Source organism: Fukomys damarensis, unplaced genomic scaffold (assembly GCF_012274545.1).
Source record: "Fukomys damarensis isolate Sample0158 unplaced genomic scaffold, DMR_v1.0_HiC HiC_scaffold_16, whole genome shotgun sequence".
In the NCBI taxonomy this organism is placed as follows: domain Eukaryota; kingdom Metazoa; phylum Chordata; class Mammalia; order Rodentia; family Bathyergidae; genus Fukomys; species Fukomys damarensis.
The window spans coordinates 112,042,474-112,059,542 of record NW_022900928.1 but is presented as its reverse complement, the minus strand read 5'-3'; the positions used below and the strand labels follow the sequence as shown (position 1 = coordinate 112,059,542).

The 17,069-nt window shown below is 32.4% G+C and overlaps 1 protein-coding gene across 1 annotated transcript in view; it reads left to right on the top strand.

Annotated features, from left to right (window-relative positions):
* Erbb4 (erb-b2 receptor tyrosine kinase 4) overlaps nucleotides 1-17,069 on the top strand; it is a 689,271-nt gene that overhangs the window by 154,803 nt on the left and 517,399 nt on the right. The gene's annotated exons all lie outside the window — the stretch shown is intronic.

The following is a 17,069-nucleotide window of genomic DNA, read 5'->3' as shown; positions in this document are numbered from 1 at the left end:
GGCGCCCTGGCAAAAAAAAAAAAAAAAAAAAAAAAAGTGTATGAAAAATTATATAACAAAAATGTAAAAAGAAAAAAATAAGACTGCCTTCATCTAAATAGATTTTCAATGATTTCATTAAACTATGAGTAATTGAATTAACTTGAATGTATTTGAAATTTCCAGATATGTTTAAAATATCTCAAATTTTAACTCCATATTTAAAAACATTAAACCTTCAATAAATAAAATAATCATGTTATAGATCTCTTCATATTTTTAGCTGAATCTATTATCTTGTATTAGTATTTATTTTATACTTTTATATTTTATAAAATAGTATTGACTTAGTCTTTGTAAAGAAATTTGTGTTGGCCAGGGATTTAGCTTAGTGGTTCTGCTGCGTGCCTTGCAAGCACAAGGTCCTGAGTTCAATTTCCGGTACCAAAAAAAAAAAAGAAAAGAAATTTGTGTTTAAAGTATCATTTGCTCTTAATTTCACCTTATCTGCAAAATGTCATCTGTGTAATTACAAAATAAAGTCTTAGTTCACCAAGGGTCAGTTATTTTAAATGTTTAGGTGTAACTAGTAAAAGTGTTCCAAAACAGACCAGCCAATAATCATGCGAACTTTACATATTGTGCCACACGTCATTATAGGTGCTTTCAAATGTTCTCTCACTCACTCCTAACCACACCCCTATGTGATGAATAGGCTCTTTCTGAGAGAAAATCAGGTAGAGAGTGCCAAGTCCAGGAAACCTGGCCTAGAGCCCACGTTTTGACCAATGGGCTGTCCTGCTTCTCAAGTGTGAAATTAAAACTGTTTAACTGGAATATGAAGTGAAATCAATGTTGCTATACTGCATCATCTCATGCATGCCTTTATCTCAATAGAACATCAGTTGCTGTGAGACTAACAAATTATACACTCAGTAAAAACTTGTATATATCTACTTTTTAAAAAATGATTTGCTATGTGATCTTGAAAGAATCATTTACCCTACGTTCTCAATTTCCTCTTCTACACAATAAAGGATGTGGACAGTATTCATTTTGCAGGGCTGCCTTAACAAAGTACTACAAACTGAATGACTTTAAGTAATAGAAGTCGATTCTTTCACAGTTCTGGAGGCTAGAAGTACAAAAATCGAGTAATCCGCAGGGTTGGTGCCATCTGGGTACTCAGTGGAATAATCTCTCCATGCCTTTGCCTTGGTTTCTGATGGTAACATGGTCCTTGGTGTATAGACATATAATTTCCAAGTTCCACCTCTGATTATGCATGGTAAATTGTCTGCTCATCTGCTCTATATCTTCATTTTTTTGTCTTACAAGAACATAAATCACTGGATTGAGTCATAGTCTAACTCTCTATGCCCTGATTGTAACTAATTAGATCTTCAAAAGCTCCATTTCCAAATAGGGTCACATCCTGAGGTTTTGGGTATAAAAAAATGTAGGGAACACCCTTCAGTTCAGAACAGGCAAGAAGTAAAAAATTCCTTCATGTTGCAACAGTTAAGTTTTGTGATTTTAGAGTTTTGGTAGTATTTTTACCTCTCTCCGTCAAGATTTTTGTTATGACTTCCCTTAAGAGTTGGAATTATTTGAAAAATTTCTAGTTTATTTTTCTCTAGATTTATGCATTTTGCAAAAAGTAATAACTGTTTTATAATAATTTAATTACATTTCCCACTTAAATTTTTTCTCCTAGTATATAAGAAGCATTAATTTCATGGGACTGGAGCAGTTGCTTTGCAAGCTTAGTATTTAGTAATTTTTAGGCCATAGTAATTTTTTCTGTTCACATCTACTAAGAATAACTTATGTGTCACTTGTAAATCCTGTTACTGCTGGTAGATTTTGTCAGGGAGGTGGTGTTTGAATTTGTTTTACTGGAGTTCTAGAAAGGAATTTGTGCTTGAATATTTAGGCTTGAATTCACTATATTACAGTGACTGAAAATCTATTAATCCAATAGTAAAGTATGAATAAAGAAAAAATATCATTTTGCCAAATTTTTCTTTCTCCTCCCTTTCTTTCTTCTTTCCTGCCTTCTTTTTCTTATAGTACTCTTCACTCTATCAGACAAATATTCAGACTACCAACAGCATGATTGTTGGTAAAGTAGGTACTTTAAAAAATAACACCCTGGATTAGGATTGTAAATAGGTTTCTGACATTGGTCACTTTAATGAAACTAAAATATTTATCAGTGTATATATCTGTATGCTTAGGTTATCAACATGATTTTTTGTTTTCCAAAATATAATTATGTTAACTTTACAATGAAAAGCATTTTAAATGTTATGGAGTAACTTTTAAATAATTTAAAGTTGCTTTATCTAGTGATGAACAGCTGTATATTATTCCTTATTTTGTCATCAATATTTATTAAATACCTACTTTATCATTACAAATGCTGGACTTTGAGGACACAATGTTGAATACAAGGCAAAATTTCTACCTTCAATGACTTATAATCTAGTCAAAGACACGGGGTCCAGGGTTTATATAACTGGTTACTTACCAAGAAGACTCTTAAAGTTTTTGCTACATATTTGAAAATGGAACATTATAGTGCTATGCATTTTGACAATTGGCAGGCCCAGTATGCTTTAAGGATACTAGTTTACATTTTAAATTGTTTTAGTTATTTTATTGCTAAGATCTGAATTCTGGTGTTCCTCTCAAATTCATAAATTGGAACCCAGTAACAAATCACTATTCCTTCATAATATGTTACAGGATCTTAAACATCTTAGAAAGTACTATTAACAGAAAGAATATAATCAATACCTTCTATAATATTCTGTAGACCTTACCCTGATTCTTTGAAACACACTTTAGCAAATGAAGCAGTTTACTACATATGACTATTGTCTCTAACTGCATATTTTTATAGTTTTAATCAACTCATATTACTAATACTTTGAATCAAATACCAGTATTTTCTTTGTTTTAGTCATAAATTCAATACATGCCCAAATGTCGACTCAGTTACTTTGTAGGTTGGTATAGACTACAAAAGGCTCTGATTTTGTTTATATTCAGTAGGTGCTTTTATTCCCAGTGGTATATACAGGATACGATCAGAGGGTTTTAAAAATACATGATGAAATGAACTACTATTGGAGAAATATCTCTTGGCTGCTGATTGAATGAACTGTAAAGCCATGCAAAAATTCTACCAAAGGTAAAAGCTATGCTTCTCACTCAAACCTATGTTTTTCTCTCAGTAATCTGAATTACCATCTTTCCCATTTATCTTTCCGGAACTATGAGAGGCACCCTTCCCTCACTCTTCCCGTTCTTTATCTGCCATCAACTCTGCATGATCTCTCCTTAATATCTCCTGTATCACTGCATTTCTCTCTGTCCCCACTGCCTCTGCTTTCATGCTTGCCTCCCATCTCAGTTGGATTCCTAGTACAGCTTCCTCCTTATCTTCCCATGGAAATTGTACCCATCTTCAACCTATTCTTACCCTGTGCTGACAACCATTTATTTCTAGTTCCAGACCTTCCAGTTGTTTCACCTTGCTCCTAAAAATGAAATCATATAATATAGTATAAAAAGGAATTAGAATGGTGAGAACCACAATTCTTTACTAAATATAAAATCAAAATATATTATTTAATGTTACTTTAATGCAAGTAACTCATAGGATAGATATGGACAATAAAGAATGTAGTGTATTTTTTTCCCAGCTTTAATTGAGTTTATTGGTACATTTCAGGGATACAGTACAGTTACATTCATTGTTGGGATCTTGTACCTCTACATGACAAATCTGCATTCTATAAAGCAAAATGTAATGTTTGGGGTGACATTCAGGGGACAGAAGACAACGTTATTGTTAATGAAAAATCAATTTGCATTTCTATTGTCAGGAGTCATTTGTCTATTAGCTTGTCATAGGTAATCCTGGGTCTCTACAAATTGGCAAAATAGTCCAAAGAGAAAGGCACAGAACCCTTGAAATAAAATAACCTGGAAAGTTCCTTTAAAAACACATTGTATCCTATTAAAAGAACTCTTGATATTTCCTTTGTTTAACATTTTGACAGTTTTTCCTGAAATTGGCTTGTTAGGCAATCTGCAGTCTCTCTGGTCTACATCTGAGTGCTCTCTTTGTACTGAACACATCCTTGAATTTGACTTCTAAACATTTCTTGCTCTCCTTCTTCTCAGAACTTTTACCTTTGTTTTCCTATTTTCTTGGGATTTTCATTGCTGGACTTTTTTTTTTTTCCCTGTCTTCTCCTGTAGGTCAGTTTTACTTAAAAAAACAAAACAAAAAACAACTTTCTATGAAGGCTTCCACGAAGCTCTGGCTCACATAGACTTTCTCTGGTATATCCATGGTATATCATCTTAGTGACAATATTATTAACAAATCATAAATGAATGATAGCTGCTTGAACTATCCATTAGTTTGAAGACTACAGAATAGCAAGGACTGTCTGTTTTGCCATGAGTCTCAAATGAGGAATATACAAGGCACTCAGTTTTTATTTATTTTATGAATATCAATTCATTAAAATACTCTTTGAAGACAAATTTCTTCATTGCTTATGCAACATTGTTTCAGTATTTTAAATTTAGTAGCGATAGGCAATGGTGGTGTTTTCTGACTACATCATCCTTTGTAAGCATTAATACATTAATTTATTCCAATGTATAATATAAACATGATTGACCAGCTGTGTGTTTATAAATTTGGTACCTTTCTCACCAATGTGATAAAAGGGCTACTGTCATTTTTTAATCCATTCAAAGGTAGTTACCATGAAGCTCTTCATGACCTTAGAAAGTAGGAATTTAGGCATAAAATATATGAAAGAGCTCATGTGTACCTGCTCAGGGGGAATTTCAGAAGCAAATGTGAATATTTATGAATTTTATGGTAGATTCAAAAATGGGCAGAGTGAAGGCACAGAAGAAAATGATTAGATCTATGTAGGAGTATACAAAAGTATCCACAGGGAAAACATTGCTAGAAATAATGTGACTGTTTCTAAACCACAACAGGATATAAGGAAGGCTATTTCATACAGAAGGCAAAGAAAGAACATAATATGGAGGCATGGTAGGTTTGGGGAAAATTAAATAGTTCAGTGCCATTGCATTGTAGGATACATTTAAGGTAGAAGTCAGAGGCAGAGCCAAATAGACCTTGAATGCATAAATCTACAGGCAAAGATGAGCCACAAGGGAGTTACATCGGTTAGGGTGCAGTGGCAGTGTGACTGGCTTTGGGATCAGCCTCCAAATTGGTAGAGCACATTTCCAGGTGGATGTGGCTACATTATAAAATATGGGCTTGGGTATATGTCTGGTTCTTTGCTCTTCCTCTCAGCCATTGTTCCCCCGTTCTGCTTCCTGGCCACTATAAACTAAGCCTCATTGCTTAGCCATGTCATACCACCACGGTGTCTCTGCCTTTGAGTCAGCCTACCATGGATGTGTCGTGGAGGCATGGCCTGGGAGTCCATGTCCAGTCCCTTGCATCTTCAGCACTGGCACTGTTTTGCTGCTTTGCTTTGCTTCCTGGTCACCATCAACTGATCATCTTTGCTCTGCCATGTCCTTCCACAATTATGTTTCTGCTTTGGAGCCAGCTATGAACTGACTCTCCAAAGATAGTGAGCAAAATCGAGCCTGTTCTACTTTAAATTGTAAGTATTAGGTGTTGTTTCCCATTGGCAGAAAGCTTACTAATATACGAGTTGTAAATGATTTTAGATTGTTATAATTTCACTCTATTAGAATCTATCTCAGTTCTTTCCAAAGTTTTCATTTTAATGTTTTCTGTTGGAATGTTGCTGTTCATATGTCTTTTAATTGCAAATAATAAAGAACAGATTATTCATAATATATAGCTTGCATTGCTGCCCTTACTTGGTCTGCTATGTGGGTCAAATACACCGTCCAAAGAGTTTAACGTGTGGCACTTTGAGAAAATAGTAGGAAACCCACAGTGCAGAGGGTAGATCATCCTGCTATCCTTTCACTCACTGGTTTATTTTTAGTATACTTCTGACTATTGAAGACTGTGTTCTGATGCAGTGTTTTACAGATAATGTTATGGAATTTTATCCCAAACTAATACTTCAGAAAATAGGATCTGTGAAAATAGTTTTGCAGAAAGCACTGAATTGAAGACATAAGTACAACTAGGGAAAGAGAAGCAGAGCCAACATGACATTTCAACTCCTAGCTGCTCAGCTACACTACAAGGTTAAGGTAGTGATAATCAATTCAAATCTGACAAGAGAGCAGCAAGATACTGAAATGATTAAGAACCCCATATGAAATATGGATTTCCACTTACTATCTTTAATTGTGAACTTGGAACTAATTCTCTCTCTGTGTATATGTGTGTGTGTGTGTGTGTATATATATATATATATATAGATAGATAGATAGGTAGATTATCTATGTATATAGAGATATATAGATATGTATATATAGACATGTATATATGTATTTATATATCTATATCTATAGATATCTATATATCTCTATATACATAGATATATCTGTATATATATTTCACCATATCGATCTATCTACAGCAATGTATACATTTGTACTGTGGAATTAAACCCAGGTCCTTTACACTGACCTACACTCCTAGGTCTTGTTTTATATCTTATTTTCAGACAAGGTCTTGCGAAATTGCCCAGTCTGGGTTCAAACTTGAAATCCTCTTGCCTTAGTCTTCCAAAGTACCTGGAATTGCAGGTGTGTGCCACCATGCAAACGAAATTTAAGATATGTAAATGAAAGCAATGTATGTTTTACTAATTTATTATTGCTTTTCTCTATAGCCTTCATTCATTTAACTTTTAATCTTTTTTTTTTTTTTTTTTTTTTTTTTGTACTGGGGATTGAACTCAGGGCCTTATCATTTTCAATCTTAACTGGAGTAAAACATATTTCCCTCAAAATTCCAACAAAAATAATCATACTGCATTTATATTATTCTTTATTGTCCATTATTTATGTAGTTTAAAACAAAGTAAAAACACTTCAGGGTGATAGTTACTTTTTATGTTTCTTCTACTGTGAACTCTATTCCACTTTGTTGAAGAAAATTTAAACTGATATATAATCCAGTCTAATACTCTAAATTTTCTGTATATTAATTCCATCTTTCCAAATACATTCATTTTAGAATTTGCAATTATCAAACTTTTTTATTACCAAATAGTAAGATCAGAAAATTAAGTCAGTAAAGGATCATACCACATATACTTGTTTTTGGTTTTTGTATATTGATTTTTTTATTGTTGTTGAGTATAAAGAAAGCTAATTAGCAAAAACAACTGAAAAGGAAAAATATATTGAAATAACCAGGTCTTCTTGACATTGAAAACCCATTCAGAGATACAATACATTAATGTCATAAATAATTCAAGAGTCCATTTTGTGATTTATCATAAATTGTTTACTCATATTTCTGTTATTTGGTATTGGTTAAAAATTATTTCACTTCATTAGCATGGATACCCAATAACAAGCATTTAAACTAGCTATTTAATTTTCAATTGGAAAGAAAATGCAGAATTAACTATTTCATCTTTGTTAAGAAACATTGTTACCCATTGTATCTCTGTCAACAAAATCCAAAAGGGGAGCAATAATTCACTTCAAGGAACAGTGTGAAGGATCCATTTTCATGCTGTTCTACTTCCAATGATTTGTCATTTGAGTAAGTGAGTTGATTAACCAGGAAGATTTGTGATGTTTCCTTTTTCCTCATCTAGGAAACAGTTCCTTATATATACACATTATTTAAAACAAAAAGTCTTTAGAACATAAATTACTATCTTCCTTGGTTCTTTCAAAGTGAATACCTGTGGTAAGGCAAATGGCACTGATTAACTAATTAACATGCTTTGAGAAAGAAAAGATTCAATCAGAGCATGAAGCTCAGGATAAAATTTCCAAGGCTTGCTTTGTTATCATTTCAATTTACTTTAACTGTTTATAATGGTGCACTCTAAGTCTGGGCTGTTAAAAGCCACTCTGTGGTTTTTAATAATTTTCTGGAGTGTTAATTTTAATTTTGACACACACTTCTTTTGCACAAATTTATGTCTAGATATTGCACTCTCCATTAGTTCCTTTAATCAGCACACAAGTAATTAATACATAATTTTTCCCCAAGACCAAGTTTCAACTCCATTTACATTCAAGGTACTTGAAACTCTTTCCAAATAATATACCTTACCATCTAAATTTTATATAACTTTGAAAATGATAACCTTACCTCTTAGTGTCCAGGGAATCTTCAAAATAACACTGACACTACACATCATGCAGAATTAAGTATCTTTACTACTACTGGCAACTCTCCTCTATCAAGATTTGTGTAGTCTTGCCTGATTACAAATATTGCTGAAAATATATATTCAAGAAAATTATAAAAGAGTAGTTTGACAGCTGTAATTAGAAAAGAACATAGAAGGCTAGTAGTTATATGGTGTATTTGTGGTGAGCAAGAATGTCTAAATCATCTAATATTTTGATAAATAATTAATTAATAGTAATTAATATATAGTACCGAATCAGACATATTTCTGAGGTTATATAAATTAGGGTAGGATAGTTAAACAAGATCTCTTCATAGCATATTATTTTCTGTACGGAGGAGAAACAATTTAAAAAATAAGCAGATAAAACAGTTCATTGACAATAATTAGATAATCAAACCTTGTCTTAATGTAGTGCTCAGGGGCCATAAAGATTAAATGAATTTGTACAAACACCACCTATATTTTATAATTTGTTATTGAATAAATTCAATGAATTAAATCATACAGTCTGAAGTGCATATTTTTACTGCTTTTAGAAATGTGTATATTTTGAGAGCGGTGTATGGAAAAATGTGTTTGGTGTAGCCTGAACTGTTTGAATGTGAATATATTTTTCTGTCTTTGCTTGGGTCAGCTGAATTTTCTTTTCAAATTACTTTTTGTAAGGCAATATCTTTGTACAGTATGGTCTAAAAGAGAAAGTTGCAAAAGAGAAACAGAGGATCTGACAGGTTGAACAAAAATAAAAGGAAATGTATCAAAAACCAAATAGGATGGAATTGCTTGAAGAACTGCCGTGACTACTAGTCACAAACCTAAAATGTGTATGCACAGCACTACTTTATGCTTGTCTTTCTCTTATATAGCGTCTGTACCTGCCCCCGCCATCTCTCATCTCTCTCATTGGTTTTGAAGCCAAAAGAGACTTCTTTTTCTTATAACTGGATGTCTGCCTGTGTCGGGCATGTTGACCACTGAGATTTAACAGTTTATGAACTGTAGGAAGAGATCTGTCAGGCAGTTCTTCCTCAGCTGAGTGTTGGGGAGGGGATATACCCATTGCTGCATCTGTTCTTCCTTAATTATTTTGGTAGATGAAGATAGTATCTTAAATACTCTTTTCATAAAGACATTAATACAGATTTTAATGAAAAATATTTATTTAGTCACCCTAGGATATATAGGAAAACTTAAAACCTTTCTTTTATAGTAGGATTAGTAACTTGGCAAATGTCTCATAGGTGGAAACATTTTAGAAACTCCATCAGTCTTTATTTTATGTTCCTGGAATATGCAATTAAGGCTATATAATTGGCTTTCAGACACCGTTTCAGAGATTTAACTTTTTTAATTTGGCCATTTTATATGTTACCACTGATTTGTGGGCTGAAGTTGATTATAGTTTTACGTAGTTTTGTACAGATATTTTTAAATGTTATTTATTATGATTCACCAGATGGTTAAACAAATATATATTTTTATAAATCTAAGCAAAAATGCAGGACCTGAATCATATATATCACCAAAGTGGGTTTAATTTTTTTAAATTAATCTTTGAATTGCACTTTTGGAGGTAGGAAAGGTTAACTCATTCCTGAATACTATACTACAGATCTTAATTCTTTTTCCATCCCAGTTGTAAGTTGGTTTGTGTGATATTCTGTAGCTTAAAAAGAAAAAGTAGCAGAGTCAAATAAATGATGACTTTTTAGCTAAGATAAGAAATGTAAAATATTTTCAGTTCTGCGAATGAACAAGAAATGAAGCTAATTAATTAAAACTGTTGGGAATTACTTTGAAGCAGTCTGTGATTAAATGCAAGACTTTATCGTGCAACAATTAAGTAAATTTGGCCCCAGGTATCTTTCTCATTCCCCAGAGAATGAGTGATGAAATTCTAGTTTAGCATTATAGTTTATTAGAGATTTATCTATTTTAATTGATTCAGCTTGATTATAAAACTCTAATGGAACAGTTGATGCAAAGGACATATTATGTTAATATTTAAACCTCCTGTGAATTATGTTTAATTTCAAAAGAAAAGAATACATAACTTGTCTCAGTGTTCTGCACAGGTGAATAAAATGAACTGCAATAGATTCTATGATCAAAAATATTTTCTTCTGCTAGGCCAATATTAATTAAAATATTCTTAGACATACATAGGTAAGTACAGAAAACTTTTCATTACCAAATTTAAATGTTAGTAAAGGACAGTTGGCCAGATGGAAGGCCATAGTTTTGTTAACATTGTTTGATAGAATGTAATTACTTACAATGAAGTACCTTAGAATGTATAAATCCCAAACACTAGTTTTTATATATTTATTTTTTTGAGACTAGCGTGGTTAGTGATAATAAATGCACTAGTATTTACATGGTGATTTTGCCTGTAAATTCTGTTACTACAAACACACTGAAAACTTGTGTGTGCAAAGAAAATGAACTGGAGATAATGAGGCAAATGCTTGAGTTCTAATATCGATAAGTAGCCAAATGATATTATTTACCTTTCAAATGTAATTTGAAACCAACAAGGAGTCAAAGTAAGCACAGTATAAATTTGTAGCTTAGAAGTGATCTTTCTCAGATTGATGGACCCCACCCTTCATTTGACCAAGTGTATTCCCATGTGAAGTTGTTCTATAAACACAGCAAAGTCTGGACTCCACAAGTCGGGTCATGGAATAATTATTATTAAATGTATGGCTAAATTTCTGTTTCATCTTTTCCTATAAAACTTTAGTGTCCTTTATAAAAATCTATTAATACCTTTCAATCAATCAAGTAAAAACATTGTGTTCAAGGTTATGATTAAACAAAATTGGGGTAACTATTTTTCCCTAATGTCAAATATTGGAGGCTGGGACATATATTTCTTTTTTTAATGAGCCTTATACAGAATATTTAAGAACTCAAAGTTACTGTTTCAGTTTTTATGGTAATCCTATAAATGTATGCATTCCAGCATAGTGCTATGATTTTTGTATTCTGTATATGAAAATAGTTAGAGGGATAAACATTATATTGCTGTGTCATTTTTGTGTGGAATGAAAGGTAGAATTAGAGCTGAAAGGATATTTGGAAATCCTATAATGTATTTTCTGTACATTAGAGATGAAAGACTAAAACGTTTAGATATTTTCCCAGTTTGGTGCAGTTTGGACCATAGTTGAGTCCTACTAAGCGTTAGCTAATGTTATTCCTCCTTGCTCTTTTGTTACACTTATTGTTCTCTCCTTTGCTCTCTTCCTCTTTTCTTCAGTTTTTTTTTAAATATATTCATGGAGTGTTTACTATTGCCCTAGAACTTTCTTGGGAACTTTCTTAAAACCGATGTTAAAAGAGACTGGTCTGATTGTGGGTAATAAAAGTGTGAATGTTGTTTGATACTCACCCAGACAGAAGTCTAGTTACACAGAGCTCTGCAAATCTTACAGCACACCCTTAAAGCCCCTCTGGGGAACTGGGTCAGAACTGGCTGAGCATTTTCACATGATTATCTTCAACTATACGTAGAAAGTCTCCACAGTTCTTGACTTTATAAACGCAATACAATATCAATTAGATTGAGAAAAACCTAATACACTCTGGAAGAAAAATATTATCTAATTCACTAAACAGCATGACTGTTCTTACACGTGGTAATACAGAAACTGAGCACAGTGATTCTAGGCCCTACTCATTAAAGAATTTGGAAAAAAAAATATTTTTTTGTTTCTTTTTATATTGGTTTGTTTTTGCAAAGAGCTCTCATCAGTTCAAACCTGAATGGAGTCTGTTTTTTCTAAGCTATTACTCCTGTGCATGCATCTTAACCTGTAATGTGATATATTTATAAATTTCTGTTATTGGAGCTGGTGGTTAGCAGTATCGTTTGTCCCAATTTTGGTTAATGCCTTTCTATGGCGTGTTTTAATAAACATTTGAAATGATCAATGTTTATTTTACTGTTTACTTTTAATATTGCAAATAATAAGTTATATTTATGTTAAGCTTCCCAGAGTCTCTGTTTTGACTTAAAAGTTTGATGTGTTCCATGGCATCAGTGTGGATTCCCTTCTGTGTGTGTTATTCTCTTGTGGCTAACAAAATACATTTATTTTAAAAGGCTGTCATAAACTCTTTTGTTTGGTAGAAAATCTACATTACTGACTTGGATCTGGGCTCAATTTAAATGGATTATTCATCGGGTAATAATGTACTTGTACTTCTTTGTTTTTTGTTATTTTGTTTTTTTGGTACTGGGGATGGAACTCAGGACTTTGAACTTGCAAGACAGGCAGCAGCACCACTGAGCTAAATGCCCACCCTGTATTTCTTTTGCAAGTTAGTGAGAGCAAGGGCAGGGGGTGAGAGCATAGAAAAAATATATGAAATAGTCATTCAACCACTGGACTCACATAATTACTTATATGGTAGGTAGGTAAGTGAAATCCTTTCTCCCCCACCCCTGCATAAACATCCTTATAAATAGGTAGTACAATGTGTAATATAGGAAACAGAAGTGACTAATTTTCTTTATTATTTTTTATATTGTGATCTGAAAACCTAGAAATCTCCTATGTATATATGATTTTTATCCAAGCTAATTTTTGCTAATAACTGCAATATTTTGATTAAACAACAAAGTAATAAGAAACTGGTGACGTGAAGTATGCTGATAGCCCCTATTGCGTATGTTTCATATTCTGCCATGATTCATAAAAATATGCCTTCATCTTAATCATGGCCTTTTTGAGCTTTACTAAAGTCCACATGAAAGCACATGTTTTTAATATTTCTCATGTAAAGTTTTTGAGAACTGGCAAAGCAGTTCTTGAATATACGCTCCATTTGCTTCACTACTAAGCACTAGAAGAAGTATTTTCATGAACTGTGCCCTGAAACCACCACGATTAAAACATGAGAGTGTTCTCATTGAAACTTGTGCTGTACATCTGAAAAACCAATGATGCCTAACTGAGACTGGAGTCACAAGTTTGTGAATTAAAGAAAAGTGAAAGACTATTCAATTTGAAGACAAAAGATCAAGAAAATTACTTTTAAAAAATTGACACGTTTATTACATTACTGTGTTATTTGTATAAATATGCATATTCCTCACGGATTATATAAATTATAAAATATAATTGATGTAATTTAAATGTAATTATGTAACCTGAATGTAATTTCAGTACAAATTGATACTTTATTAGACTTTAGCTTGTTTTACATAACTAAGATCACTACAGAGAAATAGAAGTGTGTTCTGATTCTAAATGATTAACTTTAAGAAACATTAACATATTATTGAATCAAGTGCATAGAATAATGTAGCTGTGTTTGATGATTACCTACAGAGTTTTAACTAATAAGTGCAGTACTAGAAAATATGTTCAAACTTCACAAGAAGTCAGTATAACTGAATTCCAACTAGCCATAATTCTTTACTGTATCCTTAGATTTTGGATAGATTTTTGGTTTTATTCAGGTAGAGGTTCCTCAAACTGAGCCCAGAGCTGGCACTAAAGAAGAGTTCACAAATACTTACTAAATGAAGTACTGAGGGAACTGATGGTCAGTTTTGAACAAATTCAGCAAAGGTTAGATTTTGCAACAATTGTCTCTCTTCAGGTTTAAAACATATTCAGAAGGATTACTGCATTCCCCTTTTACAACTTTAGTAACAGAACCAACGGGTTATAAATTGAATTATCAGCCCATTTAACTCAAATTAGTAAAAATTTAATAATTACCATTATATATAAAAGTGTAATGTCAGTCATTGTACAGAAGATTATTATTTAAAAACAATCTGCCATCTAAAGCTCATAATATGTTAGACAAATAAAATTATATAAAATTTGTGTGTTAATGACACTAACGTTTACTTCATCTCTATGAGCATTCATTTGCTTTACCTAGCTCAAGTGAAATTGAAAAATTTAATAATTACCATTATATATAAAAGTGTAATGTCAGTCATTGTACAGAAGATTATTATTTAAAAACAATCTGCCATCTAAAGCTCATAATATGTTAGACAAATAAAATTATATAAAATTTGTGTGTTAATGACACTAACGTTTACTTCATCTCTATGAGCATTCATTTGCTTTACCTAGCTCAAGTGAAATTGTGTATGAAGTAGAAAAAAATAGATCTGTAACTTAAGGGAGAATCTTTCGGGAGTAGAGCATTTATTCAAATGTGACTATTTCAGAGTAATATTTTTGAAGATGGTAAGTACACGTGGCAGATATTTGTGTGTATATGTTGTGCATATTGTATATTAATTTAAAATATAAGTTATATTGATCTCTTATACTTGTGATTCATTAAGATTACTGCCAATAATTAAAACTACATATATTTTTTTTTCTTTTTTCAAATCAGATGTTTACTTTTACATATTTCCAAATGTCTACGGCAGAGTTTTGGGTGAAATGCTGTGAATATGGGTCTGATTTTGAAAATGTAGTATTTTCATTATAACCCTGGTCAATAAAGTGTTTTAATATCCTATTCTTTTTATATTTTTTCTTTCATTATATAACATAATAAATTATTTCATAGTAATTCAAGAACAGTTAGTTATAGAAATATGACTAGATATCAGCAATGGCCTTATATTTATGTAATACAGGTAATGGTGTAGGGGGAGGAATTGTGGTACAATTGACATAATAAAATTGAGCATGCTTTTTAAAAAAGATAAAAAGGGCATATTGACAATTAAATGTGATATTCTATGTAAAAGTATCAAGCACTGTTCTTGCTATATGCTGGTAATATATAGGTGCTATAAAAGTTCTAGTTATGAGTGAGAATAATGCAGTGAATGTACTAATAGTAGATGTAGTGTTGTGAATTACAGTGTAAAAGTAGATTTGAGCACTGGAAAAAAATCCCTTGTGCAGAATTATAATCCACCGGACCCAATTTGTTTTATCTATCTTTGTGTACACTAACACTTTCCCTAGGGATTTATGAAACAGACCTTACCATGAATTATTCTATAAGTTTTATTTTTGTGTGTGACCTGGTAGAGATGGCATCAGATTATATTATCAGGGTTTGCTTAATGCGATTAATGGAGGACTAAGAAAGCAAGCTGTAGGAAAGGGGGTAAAACATGTTTCTATTCTAAAATTCAAGGGTGTTAGATCAAATATCACCTATGTCATCATTTTATTAATATCATTTCCTAAGATTTTCATAGTTCTTGAACTAAAAAAGAAGGTGGCAAAATTGATTTAGGAGAGAGAAATGCTATTAATGTTTCTCGTTGACTTAAAGGGAGAACTATAACTAAGACTAACTAAAAAGTTGATCACAGGCATTTTGTCTACTATATCTGTAACAGGAACAAACTGTTCATTTTTTCATTTGTTCACATAAAGGATAATTAATATTTTTATATTTAATGCAATTTGGTTACTGAGAACAGCTTGGAAACTATAAGACATACTATATCCGGTAAAAGTTTCCTCCTCAGAGCAAAAGGAAAATTACGTCTATGAGGGAAAAAAGAAATGTCTGTAAAGACACCTTAGCCTTAAGGTCCCTAAGTTATATTAAGTAAAAATTTTTACAAAGAATGAACAGAAAATAATGTAGAAAGCTTCGCTACTGCAAAATTAAGTTAACAAGTGGCAGTGAGGAAGAGGAAGACAGACAAAGGGACAGTGGAAGGCTAGGAGGGAGACAAGGACACCGAACTGGTTATGTATAATTTATCCATATGCATAGATATCCAGTCACTCACCTTCCATCCAGACAGTGCTGTCAGTCTGTATATGTGGCTATCTTTCTGACTGCTCAGATTTTTCATTTATGTAGTATGAAAAATCCGGTTTTAGAAATAGATATCATATATGCACACCAATGTTTATGGCGGCACAGTCTGTAATAGCTAAAACTTGGAAACAGCCCATTTGCCCATCAGTTGGAAACTGGATAAAGAAGATGTGGTTTTTCTATAAAATGGAATACTACTCAGCCATAAAGAAAGAGAAAGTAGACTCATTCATAGAAAAATGAATACATATTGAGGATATACTCCTAAGTGAAATAAATAAGTCACACACATGTAAATACTGAATAGGTTCTCTGGTGTGAGAAGCTATAATAGTACATAAGATCCTAATGAGATAATTGACAATGTGAAATAGGAAGAAAAGGACTAAAGGTGTAGGGAAAATAGGAAGGGCAGGGGAAAGGTAATAAGGGAAAAGAAAAAAATATGACAAAATGAAAAAATGGAAATAAAGTGTTTGTAAATGGGGAGGGGAGGAGGGGGTGAAGGGAGAGCAGGGACAAGGGGAAATAATGAAAGCCAAGACCTGTCATGTAAAGGTACAAGATCCCAATAAGGAATGGAACTGTTCTGTAAACCTAAAATGTACCAATAAACTCAATAAAAGAAAAAAGAAATATTAATAGAAAAATATTAATGCAAATTGCCTTCAGAATGTATAAATATTTTGGGGACCATGTTAGTAGTAGTAGTACCTTATCAGATATTTATTTTTTCTTCTGGAAAAATACTCAAGTCAGCTCTAAAAGCAATATTAAATAGTTGGCTCAAGTTAGTAATCCAGTACCAAGATTTCTCAACCTTGGCACTAGTGACATTTTGGACATGCTAATTCTCTGCTGGGTGGGGATAGAGGGAAGAGAGGACTTTCTGGAGAATGTGTGATTTCTTTAGTATACCAGATGTTTACATACTAGATGCCAATAGCAGCCCGCAACCCAAGTGTTTGAGTCCCAGAA